Below are 14,346 nucleotides of genomic sequence, written 5' to 3' on the forward strand. Positions count from 1 at the left end.
AGTCTCTATAATACAGAGAGAAAGATATAATAAATTATAAGGTGGTCCAGCATCTGGCAAAAATGTAGATACAAGTTTAGAGCTAAAGCCTCCTGTTGGCTGATGTCACAGAGCCACTCCAGTTTTGGGATGTATGCCAACAATATTGGGATCCACATAGATGCCTGATTGGTAGCTGGCTCAGCCTCTCAGCACGCTGCTAAAAGCCTGAGCCAACTACTTCTGCCCCCTTCCCAGCAATGGTTCTCCAGTGAGCGCTGGAGGGGCAGAGCAGAGAGTGGTGACTGACAGTCATCAAGAACTGAGTGATCAGTGCTCACATGATCGCTCAGTCCTCTTGGATAAATACCTGAGCCATCTAGGTGATTATAGATAGTTTTTTTCCTTTTATTGCCATTCTTCTCCTTTTAAAAGATTTGATTATAAGCTCCAATGAGCAGCGCCCTCAGATTCCTCCTGTAATTGTACTGTCTGCCCTAATGTTATAAAGCGCTGCGCAAACTGTATAAATCCTGTATAATAATATTCAAGTGTGGTAATGGAGAAATCTGATAGATTAGGCAGGGATTAGGCAGGGAATTTGCTTCCTAATGCCACTTTTTTTTCATGTGCTATGAACTTATTGGGGTCAGTTCACTAAGGGATAAATACTGCATGAATTTTTAAAAGCCTAACTCCAAGAAACCTAAAAACCCTCCCTTGCAAGTAAAAAGAGACGTTTTTGGGTTATACTTACCTAGCTTGATGCAGCATCAGTCTGATGCTGCAGCTGTCCCCCGCCAGCTCTAAGGCCTCGTACAGACGGGTAAACATGTACGATGAAACCGGTCCGCCGGACCGTTTTCAGCGTACATGTCTGCCCGGAGATATCTGTATGATGGCTGTACACACCATCAAACAGAAATCCGCGCGTACTCGAAACGCGGCGACGAGGCCGTGCCGTCGCCGTGACGATGACGCGGCGACGTGCGCGGCCCTGGCAGTTCAATGCTTCCACGCATGCGTCAAAGTCATTCGACGCATGCGAGGGATGGCGGCCGCTCGGACATGTACGGTAGGTCTGTACAGACGACCGAACATGTCCGACGGACAGGATTCCAGCGGGCATGTTTCTAAACATGTTTAGAAATATTTGCCCGCTCGAAAAAGGCCCGGCGGGCAAATGTATGCTGGAATCCTGTCCGCTCGGCTGTACAGACGACCGAACATGTCTGGTGAAACTGGTCCGCGGACCAGTTTCAGCAGACATGTTCGGTCGTCTGTACGGGGCCTAAGACTGAGTACTGAGTGATCAAAGACCACTGATCGCTCATTTCTCAGTGCTCCATGAGCAGGGAGCTGGTGACTGTCAGTCACAGCTCTCTGTTCTGCCCCTCCTCCCACACTCACTGGAGCGCTGGGCTGTGGAGCGGGTGGAAGTGGCTGGCTCAGGCTCTCAGCGGCTCGCTGATTCGGGTGCCAATCCAGGCATCTGGGTGTATCCCGACCATATGGTCACAATTTTTCCCCAGCCAGAACTGGCTCTGTGATGTTAGCCGACAGCGGACTTCAGCCCTCTGTCTGCTGAAAACGGGTCACAGGTGTGCAGAGCAAACTGCACTCCTGTAAGTCACAGGAGAAATATAGCCAAACGATCTTTGGCTGTAGTTCGTTAAAGCAGGTAACCCATGCAGTGCGGGCACAGCCCCACTGCAAGGGAAGATTTTTAGGTTCTCTGGAGTTCAGCTTTATAACAAATCATGCAATATTATCTCCAAAAGTGTTAGTTCAGCAAAAAACAAACCTTGTGTCAAAATGTGTTAAATATTTATGTTTTTGTGATATTTATCACTTAATTATTTTTTTTTTTTTGGTGTTTGATTGCAATTTTTTTCACAGGCTAACACTGCACGAGAGAAAGATTATTCTGTGGAGGCACACAGGAATATTGTGAAACTATGGAAACATTCTCAGGCTAAGTCATACTTATGCCATTCCCTGCGGCCATTTTTGTGCGGGCACAGCAGTCCATTCATTTGAATGGGCTGCTGTACCTATGGAAAACACAGAGAAAAAGTCCCTGCACCTTTTCCAAAATTGCAGCTGCAGGGAAATTGCATAGTGCTATGCGGTTTCCAGCACTGGAAAACACACTGCGGTTTACAATACGTTGGGATGCCAATCAAGTGTTATTGCTTACAGCAATGCGTTTTTGATGCAGGTGCGGGAAAGCGTACAATTACATGAAGTCCTGCATGAAAATGCCTATAGTGTGAGCCTAGCCTTTAAACCTAGTACACACTATGCACACCCGGCAGTGTAGCCTTTCGGCTTCATAGCTGTGCCCCCACTGCGCATGCGCGAAGCACACTGCGCTCTCTCACTGGCCCGGCAGAAGGGGAGGGAGGAGAAGGGGGACCGAGCTGCTGACGTACTTCGCGGTGGCCTGGCCTCCCAGAAGTGGGGACAGGGTACCTGTTAAAGACAGGTAAATGCCCCCCCCCCCCCTGAAAGGTGCCAAATGTGGCATCAGAGGGGGGGGGGAATCAGATAAGCGGAAGTTACACTTTTGGGAGGAATACCGCTTTAAATTGTATGAAAATTCCCAAACGACAAAGGTAATTGTAGCTACTTACAATCGTCTTCCAGGTTGTTCTTTGCTTGCAATCATATATTTTCTATTTGATTATTTCCGTACGATTACTGTACACATTGGACAAAAATTGGATGTGTTCAGTTAAGATAAAAAAAAATTGCACCTTTGTTTTTTTTCATGTGAATGGTCAGAATTAGCTTTCAAAAACACAATACTAACAAACAGATAATCGACTGATTGTTCCTTTTACGGATGGTACTGCAGAACCACTGCAAAGGCACTGTGTTTGTGATCTGGTTTTAGGGTGTCGTTAACCATGTATTGGCATCTGCAGCAAATCGCAAAGACAGTGTGTTTTGATTGCAGTGTGCGAAACACGCAGGGAATGCGCCTTCCCCACACCATGTTCTAGTGTGAATTGGTCCTCACGGAACGATTTCCCTCTGATGCAATGTTACAAATTGCTTACATATCTGAGCTAAGGGCATAACATTTCCCCACAGATACATTGTTATTTTAAACTTACTGGCCAGTGCAGAGTTTTCTCATGGTTAGCTTGTACATTCCTAAAGTTTTAACTGCCTATACCATGAGATGCAAAATGATTACTATTATTTATGTAGCAAAGTCCCAGGGCCCCTGAAGCCCAATGGTGCCCTCCAGAGTTAAGGAAAGCTGACATCCTTCAATGTAGAGTGGGTTACAAGGCATGGTGGGTGTACTGCAAGAAGAACAGGTGGGCGCCAGACACTTTTTGAATGCAAAGAGATTTATTGTCTCTTAAACAGAACTGTGGGAGAGAGGATTAGGGCCAGGACACCCTTAGGTAGATGCAATGTTAATTGGCAGACTCTGAGACTTCTATAGGTAGACAGCTATACAGGTGAAGGCCTCCAGCCAGACACCACTTCTGTATAGGTAGGTAAAGGTATTCAACTTTCTGCAACATGAACAGTCCTCTTTACCCCTCACTCACTGTGGGTCTTTACTCAACAAGCTCCCAGTCTCTCTCACTAGACTTCAGATCCACTAGACACTGGATCCCCTAAGCTACTTCACTGTAGCACTCAGTATCTTCCTCAAGCGTCACCCCGCCTCACCGCTGGGTCCCTGGTTTGGCACTCACAGATACTCCTCAAGCTTCACCCCTGCTGACACATTGGCACTCCGCAAGCCCTTGATGATGCTTTCCCACTTCTTCACCGTTCCCGGTTGGCGAGAAGTCTGCTCTGGTACTGGCCTCAGCTTACTAACAAATAAATAGGTTCTCCCAGGTTTTTCGTGAATTGACTTTAATGTTCTAGCACAATTTTTATTTAATATTTACTTTACGTATATACCATTTTTTTTTTCATTTTTTATTACAACTTTGATACTTTATTTTAATTAATTGGCTCTTTAATTATTGCATGTGTAGCGCCTATGTACTTTTCTTGAGACACTGAGGACAGTGTCTATTCAGGTAGGGGGAGTGTGTAGCGCCTATGTACTTTATGGTACTGGTGCTATTTAAATTTAAGGGTAGATCAGAGTGTAGTTAAACTCTGATCCAAAATTGTTAGTTGTAAAATAGGGTCTCTGTCTCAGCTTGGCTGTGCTGTAGGCTTATTCTGTTGTACTGGGGTGTTCTTCCAGCCCCGGTGCTGCAGGTGGCAGCAGTGGAGTCAAGATTTGGGTGCTCTTTCCCAGCAGCCAATCAGGAGGGTTTGACCTTGCTGTGCATGCTGGGAGGGGTATTTATGAGGCAGACGCCATTGATTCTGGGTCTTCTTAGTCCAGTGTGGCACCCACCTTTAGGGTGGCCACACCACGGCGCCCCGGCGTTATGGCCTTCCTGGCCGGGACGTACGTGCCAAGTGGTGTTCCTGGTTCCGGAGCCATGATGGCCCGGAGCATCTGAACAGCGACGGGGACCCAGTGAGTAACTGGGTTCCCACCTTTGAAGATCCCATGCTGTACTGCTGTTCGGTGGGGAGTCAGTCTGAGGAGCGCCATTGAGAGGCTGGCGGTCCAAATGGGCCTGGACAAACCATCAGGGATCAAGGTAACCTGTCAGTCGGTACCTGGGCGACAAGTTAAAGGAGATCCAGACATAACTCATCCAAGCACTACAGACGAAAACTGCACCATCTACAACGAAACAACAAAGAAATACCACAAAGAAATTTTCCGAGCCAAAAAAAATCATTTCACCAATGCCCTAAACCGTCCTCGCGAATTTTTCAAGTTGGTTAGTCAGACCATGAACCCAGCCTGTCTTGAAGCCCCCAATTCTGATACCCAAGAATTTTGCAATGAATTATTTTGTGAACAAAATTGAAAGGATCCGTCTAAGCATTCTGCAAAACAGTATCCCCCTCAACCCCCTCAGCAGTCCCCAGCCCAATCACCACAGGAGTCAGGCCCAAGTAACAATGTTTACTCTAAAACCCGTCTCCCTGGATGCCACTAAAAATATTATCTGCACTCTGCGAAATAGCACAGCGCCTAACGATATTATCCCCACCAAACTGCTGAAGGAATGTGCCGATATTTTAGCACCACCCATCAAGCAGCTGATTAACCAGTCATTAAGGGAAGGCATAGTGCTCTCCCTGTTGAAACAAGGGATAATCAAACCCATCTTAAAGAAACCCACCCTTGACCCCAAAGACCCTGAACATTGTCGCCCCATAACAGGCCTGAACGTTTTCTCCAAGGTAATGGAGAAAGTGGTGGTACAACAGCTGCAACAGCATTTAGACACCCATAATTTGCTCGATCCTTATCAATCGGGTTTCCGTCCAGGGTACGGGACGGAAACAGCATTGCTCAAAATATGGGATGATGCTCTTGAGGCTGCAGACGAAAGAGAACCTTGTCTTCTAGTACTGTTGGACCTTAGCGCAGCTTTTGATACGGTTGACCACAAACTATTGCTAATTCGGCTAGCTGAGGTAGATAAGATCGCGGAATGTGACTTACCCTGGTTCTCCTCCTTTTTGGAAAACCGATCACAAGTAGTGAAACTGGGACTATTCAATTTTTTCAATTTAGAGATGTTATTTTTTTTATTATTACTGCACTGGCAGTGTTTTCTTTGTATTTATTCTTTTAAATGTGTAACAAGGGCTTTATTTTGTTCAAATGCTTGTTGCCTAGGCACTGAAATTTCTGTAGTTTGTTGGCATATATGACTGCCTCTTCAGCTGTGTTTGGTTTTGCTGGTTGTATATCTGTACCTCGACTAGGAAGACTTAGCATAGGAAGTCAAGAACACACCTGTGGGTCTTCATAGGCTTCTGCCTATATGTATTCACATGTACCATCTTATAGGTTTGGAGCTTGTTCACAGTAGTGTTGCTCTCTAAGACCGTGTTCACACATGTGAGGCCGTGGGTTCCCAGCAGGGGTTCCGCTGCGTCCCTGTTCATGGTTCAGGTGCGAATCAGGTCTGAATTTTTGTCTGAATTTGCACCTGAATCAGAGCTAAAGACGCACAAGACCCTTTTTGAATGCAGAAATGCGGTCATCCGCACCTGTGTGAATCGGTGTCAGGGCTGGGCTCAGCCCTTCCTTCTCTCTCATCTCTCCACAGTGATCCACCTGTTGATGATCCTGCTCCTCAGCTCTGCCTACTTAAAGCCTTCCAGTTCATTTGCTCTTTGCCTTCGCCTGTGTTAACATCACAAGAGACTTTCTCCTGCGTTCCTGTTGAAGACCTGCTACTGACGTTCCCTCTGGCTACAGATCCTGCTTGCTGTATGTCTACCTTTATTGTTGGCTCTTGGGCATTGGCTTGGCCGACTACCTGATCCGGTTACTGAACTCTGGCTATGTTTTGACTACGCTTTCTCTGTTTACCTTTTTATTTTTATTATTAAACAAGTGTGATTTTACTGTACTTCTGTCTCGGTCTGATTCATAGTTTCTGACAATCGGTTCCATTGAGAGCCGGTCACACTCGTCCTGTCATGCAAATTTTATGTGCAGAAAGCTGCATCCAATTTTCATACAGTGCCTTGAAAAGGTATTCATACTCTTTGAAATTTCCCAAATTTTGTCATGTTACAGCCAAAAACGTAAATGTATTTTATTGGGATTTTTTGTAATAGTCCAACACAAAATGGCACATAATTGTGAAGTGAAAGGAAAATGTAAATGTTTTTCAAAATGTTACAAATAAATATCTGAAAAGTGTGGAGTGAATTTGTATTCATCCCTTCTGAGTCAATACTTTGTAGAACCACCTTTCTATGCAAGTCTTTTTGGGGATGTTTCTACCAGCTTTGCACATCTAGAGAGTGACTTTTTTGCCCATTCTTCTTCACAAAATAGCTCAAGCTCTGTCAGATTCATAGGTGTTGTATTAGGGTGTGCACCCAAAAATTAAACACACATGAACGCCATCTGCTGCCACATGGAGGAGGCTCTGATGGTGGGAGACAGTTGATTGGAAGCATATAATGCTACACTCTAAATACGAGGGTAGTGTGTTCCTCTAGTTCAGTGATGGCGAACCTTGGCACCCCAGATGTTTTGGAACTACATTTCCCATGATGCTCAACTACACTGCAGCGTGCATGAGCATCATGGGAAATGTAGTTCCAAAACATCTGGGATGCCAAGGTTCGCCATCACTACTCTAGTTGAACCTAGCCTTTAATATAATGGGAGCATTTACACTGACCTCTGGTATCACTCCTGGATAATTCTAATGCACATGGGGTGATTAGGGTGTGCCCAGGCACACCTATGGTCAGTTTGGATGGAGAGTGTCTGTGAACAGCAATTTTCAAATCTTGGCACAGATTCTCAATTGGATTTAGGTCTGGACTTTGACTGGGCCATTCTAACACATGAATATGCTTCGATCTAAACCATTCCATTGTAGCTCTGGCTGTATGTTTAGGGTCGTTATTCTGCTGGATGGTGAACCCCCACCCCAGTCTCAAGTCTTTTGCGGACTCTAACGGGTTTTCTTCTAAGATTACCCTGTATTTGGTTCCATTCATCTTCCCATCAACTCTGACCAGCTTCCTTGTCCCTGCTGAAGAAAAGTATCCCCGTAACATGATGCTGCCACCACCATGTTTCATGGTGGGGATGGTGTGTTGAAGGTGATGTGCAATGTTCGTTTTCCGCCAAACATAGCGTTTTGGTTTTAGCCCAAAATGTTCAATTTTGGACTCATCTGACCAGAGCACCTTTTTCCACATGTTTGCTGTGCCCCCCACTTGGCTTTTTGCAAACTGCAAATGTGACATCTTATGGCTTTCTTTCAACAATGGCTTTCTTCTTGCCACCTTACCATAAAGGCCTAATACTAATACCCCCTTCCTGACCAGAGCACTTCTTATGCCCTGTACACACGATCGGTTTTCCCGTTGGAAGAAGTCCAATGAGAGCTTTTGGTCGGGAATCCCGACCGTGTGTATGCTCCATCTGACTTTTTCCAACGGAAAAACTGCTGGAAAAAGATAGAAAGCAGGATCTCTTTTTTCCCATCAGGAAAAAATCTGATCGGAATTTCCTATCGTGTGTACAAATTTGGACGCGCAAAATTCAGACGCATGCTCGGAAACAAATCGACGCATGCTCAGAAGCATAGAACTTAATTTTCTCGGCTCGTTGTAGTGTTTTACGTCACCGCGTTCTTGGCAGTCAAAGTTCACTGAACGTTTGTATGACCATGTGTATGCAAGGCAGGCTTGAGCGGAAATCCGTCGGAAAAAACATTTGTTTTTTTTCCGACGAGAAAACGTGTGTATGGGGCATTACAATTTGTCACTGCATCGCTCTAACTGACAATTGCGCGATCATGCAATGCTGTGCCCAAACTAAATATGTGTCCTTTTTTTTCCCACAATTAGAGCTTTCTTTTGGTGGTATTTGATCACCTCTGTGGGTTTTATTTTTATAAACAAAAAAAAAAACTATATTTTTTACTTTTTGCTATAAAAAATATCCCCATTTAAAAAAAAAAAAAAAAAAATGTCTTCATCAGTTTAGGCCAATATATATTCTTCTACATATGTTTGGTAAAAAAAATGGCAATAAGCGTATATTGATTGGTTTGCGCAAAAGTTATAGCGTCTACAAACTATGGAAAAGATTTATGCCATTTCTATGGCATTTTTATTATTATTATTATTATTTTTTAATAGTAATGGTGATTGATCTGTGGTTTGTAGCGGTACTGCGACATTGCAACCGACAGATAGGACACTTTTGACACATTTTTGGGACCATTGGCATTTATACAGTGATCAGTGCTATAAATATGCACTGATTATTGTGTAAATGTCACTGGTAGGGAAGCGGTTAACACTAGGGGGCGATCAAGGGTTAAATGTGTGTTCCCTAGATGTGTTCTAACTGTATGGGGATAGGACTGACTGGGTGAGGAGACATATCATTGTTCCTACTCAGTAGGAACAAACAATGTGTCTCCTCTTCCCTGACAGAACAGGGATTTGTGTGTTTACTCACACAAATTCCCGTGCTGGCTCTCGTGCACATGATCACCAGCCTCAGGGAAAGCCATGCCCGTATGGGGTTTCGCCCAGTGGTGCCAATGTGCCGCAGTATATCTACGTGAGCCGGTCGGGAACCAGTTAATGCACTATTTACTATATTATGGAGGATTGTAAAATAGACTATACTCTGTTTACTGTCTAAACTCTTAAATAAATATATTGAAAAGGAAAATAAATATGAATACTATCTATCTATCTATCTATCTATCTATCTATCTATCTATCTATCTGTCTATTTATCGGAGATTATCTTTCTGATACGATTAAAAAGGATTGAATATAAAGTGAGTGATGAGCGCAAAAATTGATAAATGGTGCACATATAAATACAACCTGGTGTATAACGACTAGGGTATAATATAATCTCCTAAATGAAGAAATACCTCAAAAACCACAAAAAGCACATGTCAACACTGTGACAACTTATGTGATATTGCAAACAAGGGTCAGAATAAATAAAATAAACTGTAGTGTCCCAAATAAATAAATAAATAAAGTGTCCCAAATAGCAGCGATGAACTGTGTATCCGTGCAACGATGTTACAAACAATCCACAAGACAGCTGGGCTCACAGAGCGCTTACCTCCCCAATGTGGGAAAACAGCCTTGAAATCCTTGGATGTGGTGTATACCAGAGACAACTTCCTCCCTGCTCATATGAACGGCTGCAATCCTGTGTGTCCTCTCCTGGAGCGTGTCCTTCTGTCCGTGTGTGCGGCTCAGGGCCTCACCAAAATGGAGGCTCCATACATAGCCACCGACAGGAAATCCCCAAAATAATAGAGAGGAAAAGAAAGGGCTCCAATAGTGAAGTAGTCCACAATGGGATTTTATTAAAATTCAAAAATAGGATAAATAAAATGAATGCTGAGCATAAAGCTAAAAATCAAAACATGAGATGACAAAGGTACGGATGTGCGGATGGGATGTCACGTCACTTCCGGTCACGTCTAGCAGGGCCTTACGCGTTACGTCACGACACGTGACTTCATCAGAGCCTCTGATGAAGTCACGTGTCGTGACGTAATGCATAAGGCCCTGCTAGACGTGACCGGAAGTGACGTGACATCCCGTCCGCACATCCGTACCTTTGTCATCTCATGTTTTAATTTTTAGCTTTATGCTCAGCATTCATTTTATTTATCCTATTTTTGAATTTTAATAAAATCCCATTGTGGACTACTTCACTATTGGAGCCCTTTCTTTTCCTCTCTATTATTTTGGGGATTTCCTGTTGGTGGCTATGTATGGAGCCTCCATTTTGGTGAAGCCCTGAGCCGCACACACGGACAGAAGGACACGCTCCAGGAGAGGACACACAGGATTGCAGCCGCTCATCTCAGCAGGGAGGAAGTTGTCTCTGGTATACACCACATCCAAGGATTTCAAGGCTGTTTTCCCACATTGGGGAGGTAAGCGCTCTGTGAGCCCAGCTGTCTTGTGGATGGTTTGTAACATCGTTGCACGGATACACAGTTCATCGCTGCTATTTGGGACACTTTATTTATTTATTTATTTGGGACACTACAGTTTATTTTATTTATTCTGACCCTTGTTTGCAATATCACATAAGTTGTCACAGTGTTGACATGTGCTTTTTGTGGTTTTTGAGGTATTTCTTCATTTAGGAGATTATATTATACCCAAGTCGTTATACACCAGGTTGTATTTATATGTGCACCATTTATCAATTTTTGCGCTCATCACTCACTTTATATTCATCCAATTTTTTGTTGTTAGCACAATTTAGATTTGAGCAGCATTAATTATATTATTTTATTCACAATTTTCATTCCTCACCTTGTTAGTATTGGCTAGCGCTTTAGTTTCACATTTCTTGATTAAAAAGGATTATTTCTTCATTTGTAATAATTTAAGCTACACTAAATTCCATGCAAATTGCATGAGTAATTATCTGTTACCTACTAATCAACAATTTAGGGATCACCTGTGAACGTCACTGTCTTGTAAATCCTGTCAAATAGCTGTGTGTAAAGTTATTGCATGCCTAAGATAATGAAATTAGATTGTACGCAGGGCTGGGCTGACTCGGACGCACGGGCACCTGCCTTGCTGTCGTGGAAAGGGTGCAGCTGGGGCAGATTGACCTTTTCTGTTGGTTGTTGACCTATAATCGCTGCTCGAATGTTGAATGTCCTTCACACTCATCCAGAACACCTTGTTTGTAAAGAATTTACCTGTGGTGTGGTTGTTTATCAGCTGACAGTCTCTCTCTTGACACTCTGCCTCTAACCTCCTGTCACTTGCCCTACTGATCCTCTCTCTCCTTCCAGCAACAATAGTTCTCCACACAATACACCTCCCGCACAGAAACAATGGACCAGCCACTACAAAATACCACCCTCAGCAACAAAAGACCAACACCAGCAACATTAGACCCCCCACCAGTGACCAAAGATCCCCCAGCAGACAGCATCAATAGACCCTCCAGCACACCCCTTGCTATTACATACATTTGGTGCTGGAGGTGCCGGATCTGCGTTCCCCCACGTTCCCGCTGAAACAAAAGCCCTGAGCAGAAGACTATTCTACTCTCAGGTACAAACCATTGGGAATGGTTTCTTTCACTGAATCTATTGAGGTGCCGCTATTCCTCGCACTGACTTTAACAATGGGGCCATATTCCTCCTTCTGCTGACCATAAAGTTTAGGTAGTTTTGTAATACCACTGACCCTGGGACATTGTTTACTGCCACTGGCCAGTGATGTTGGTATATTTCGTACTCCTGCTAGCCACAGTTTGGCCCCAAAAGTCTGAAAAATAGTGAATTAGCTATTTCTTTAGAAAGTTTGAGGTCTAAAGTATACAACTGAACATGAATATGTTAGAACATGCTTTGACCGGCCCATGGTACCACAGAAAATGGCATGCATATTAAGACATGCTTGATCACAGAATAAAATTTCTCGTTGAATAAGTTATAAGATACCATAGCTGGACTTTGGTTCTCATTATGTTAATGAAATTCTGTTTTATGTTTACCCATATACAGTAAGTATCTCACAATAATCCAACTATGTTGCAACCCTTTCCCAAATACATAAACAATGAAGAGCTACCCCTACAGGAGCTGCTTGGTATATTGGGTCCTCTGCTCTTTTGCCTTAACTCTTTGAATATCCTCAGCCCACAACTGGTTGAATGAAAACTGGGGCAAGCACTTATAGGAAACACACGTGTAGAAATGTGGATACTTTTACCTTAAATGAATTCATATCAGGAGGTAGACACAAGATCATTTAGAGGTGAAGGAAATCAATGTAATGGTACGGGTTAGAATAAATCATGGTTTGACCATCAATGAGCATACAGAAGGTAGGTCCAGACACAGTCTATGATCACTATGCCAAAATAAATTAGAATAGAGTTCTGTACCGCTAGACTGCAGTCAACTCCTAAATCAGCAAAGTCAGCAATAAAAGTGCATATAAACATTAGCTGTAGTGTAAATCATAATGCTATACCTAGTTCAGAGTGCATTCTAGGATCATGGATATGGTGCAATGTCCCTTGAGAGGTACCTCTTAGCATAAGCAAAAGGGAAAAGTCTCTGTGTCGCAGCTGTAAAGGGGCAGGATTTAGTCCTAACTCTTTAGCCGGCTAGCGTTGGGGCCCAGCTGTACTGATTGTGCACATGACAACAGTCCCAGTCAAACCTGCAGACAGTAATAATACTATTATATATAGCTGTACGGTCAGTCCCTCTAGCAGCAGATAGTAAATCCCTGCAACAGCAGCTCTCCAGTCCCAGTGATATTGCATCTCACTATCTAGCCACACACAGCAATTAGTCCACTCTCTGCTCTGCAACCAGGTAACTCCAGCTGTCGGCACCCCTCAGCACTCCAGATCCCACTCAGGACTCCTGATATGCAGCAGTGATGGTGCACACTGGACAGCGAAGTGCACTCTCTGGTCCCCCTCATGATAAGATGAAGTTAAATCTTGCACAGCCCGGGAAAATGCTCTTTACCCTCCTCCTGACAATCTCCGCTCTGGGGAATGTAGTTCAAAGGTTTCTGATCACCACAGCAAAGTCTCTCCTCCGGACTACAGTTCCCACAGTGCATTGCTTCTTGATTCAGTCTATTCAACTCTTCCTGCTCAGCAACCCCCTACTCTTTTGAAAAGCTATTAACCAGTTCAGCACCGCAGCACTGCAGCTACAGAGAGCAGCTATAGCCAGTGTAGCCGTTGTCCGAACCCTGCTAGCCTGGAGCTGATGCCCTGACCCCGCTAGTCTGGAGCCACTGCCTGGACCCCACTTGCCTGGAGACGCTGCCTGGACCCCACATCCGCTAGCTTGGAGCCACTGCCCAGATCCCACACCGGCTAGACTGGAGCCGCTGCCCAGACCCCGCCGCGCTGGATGACACCCCCATCTATCTGGATCTATCTATCTATCCAGGTAAGTGCCGGACCAACCGGCAGGGGTTGTTAGTGCCGTGCCGCCGAGGGGGTGGTTGTTTTTCCGCCCCCACGAACAAAAAAAACACCAGTCCCCACTGCTCCAACAGTCAGCATCATTATATCTCTCCCTTAACAGTAGATCCCTCCCAGAAATAATTGACCCCCAGCAACATAAAACCCTCTGCAACAATAGACCCCCGTGCACAAATAGATCCCCTCCAGTGACAATAGATTGCCCAGCAACCAGCATCAATAGACCCTCCAGCACCATCACATACATTCAGTTCCGGAGGTGCCGAAACTGCGTTCCATGTGTTCCTACAAAAAAAAAGGCCTGCTTATAGTAAAATGACCAGATTTTTTAAATGAAATCCAAGGACATATTTTTTTTTTTTTACTAGTAAGGCTCAGCTGTCTCTCTCTGCCCATCGCCGCCCGCCTCACAGCCTCTCAAGTCTCACTCTTTGGGTGGGGAGCGAAGGAAGATCACTCTGCCGGGAAGGCAAGGAGATAAGCAGGCAGGCGGCTGACCAGATTTGAGTCAAGGCAGAAGGACATGCGAGCGGAGCTGAATGGGCATGCGCCCGAAACTGAAAAAATAGTCCCTCCGCTCTGACCAGCACATGATCATCAGAAAGGGGCACAGATAATGGAAAAATGTACACCCCCTAAGCTACTAGGAGCAGCGGAGCGGGGGGAGTGTAATTCTGTTTTTTTTTTTTATTCTGCACTGACTGTCTTTGCAATTGCCCCAGCCCCTGTTCAAATCCAATCCATGTCCTCAATCCGGGGACTGTCCCCGGAAACCGGCGATTTTGGGG

The sequence above is a fragment of the Rana temporaria genome, chromosome 2 (assembly GCF_905171775.1).
Source record: "Rana temporaria chromosome 2, aRanTem1.1, whole genome shotgun sequence".
NCBI lineage: Eukaryota > Metazoa > Chordata > Amphibia > Anura > Ranidae > Rana > Rana temporaria.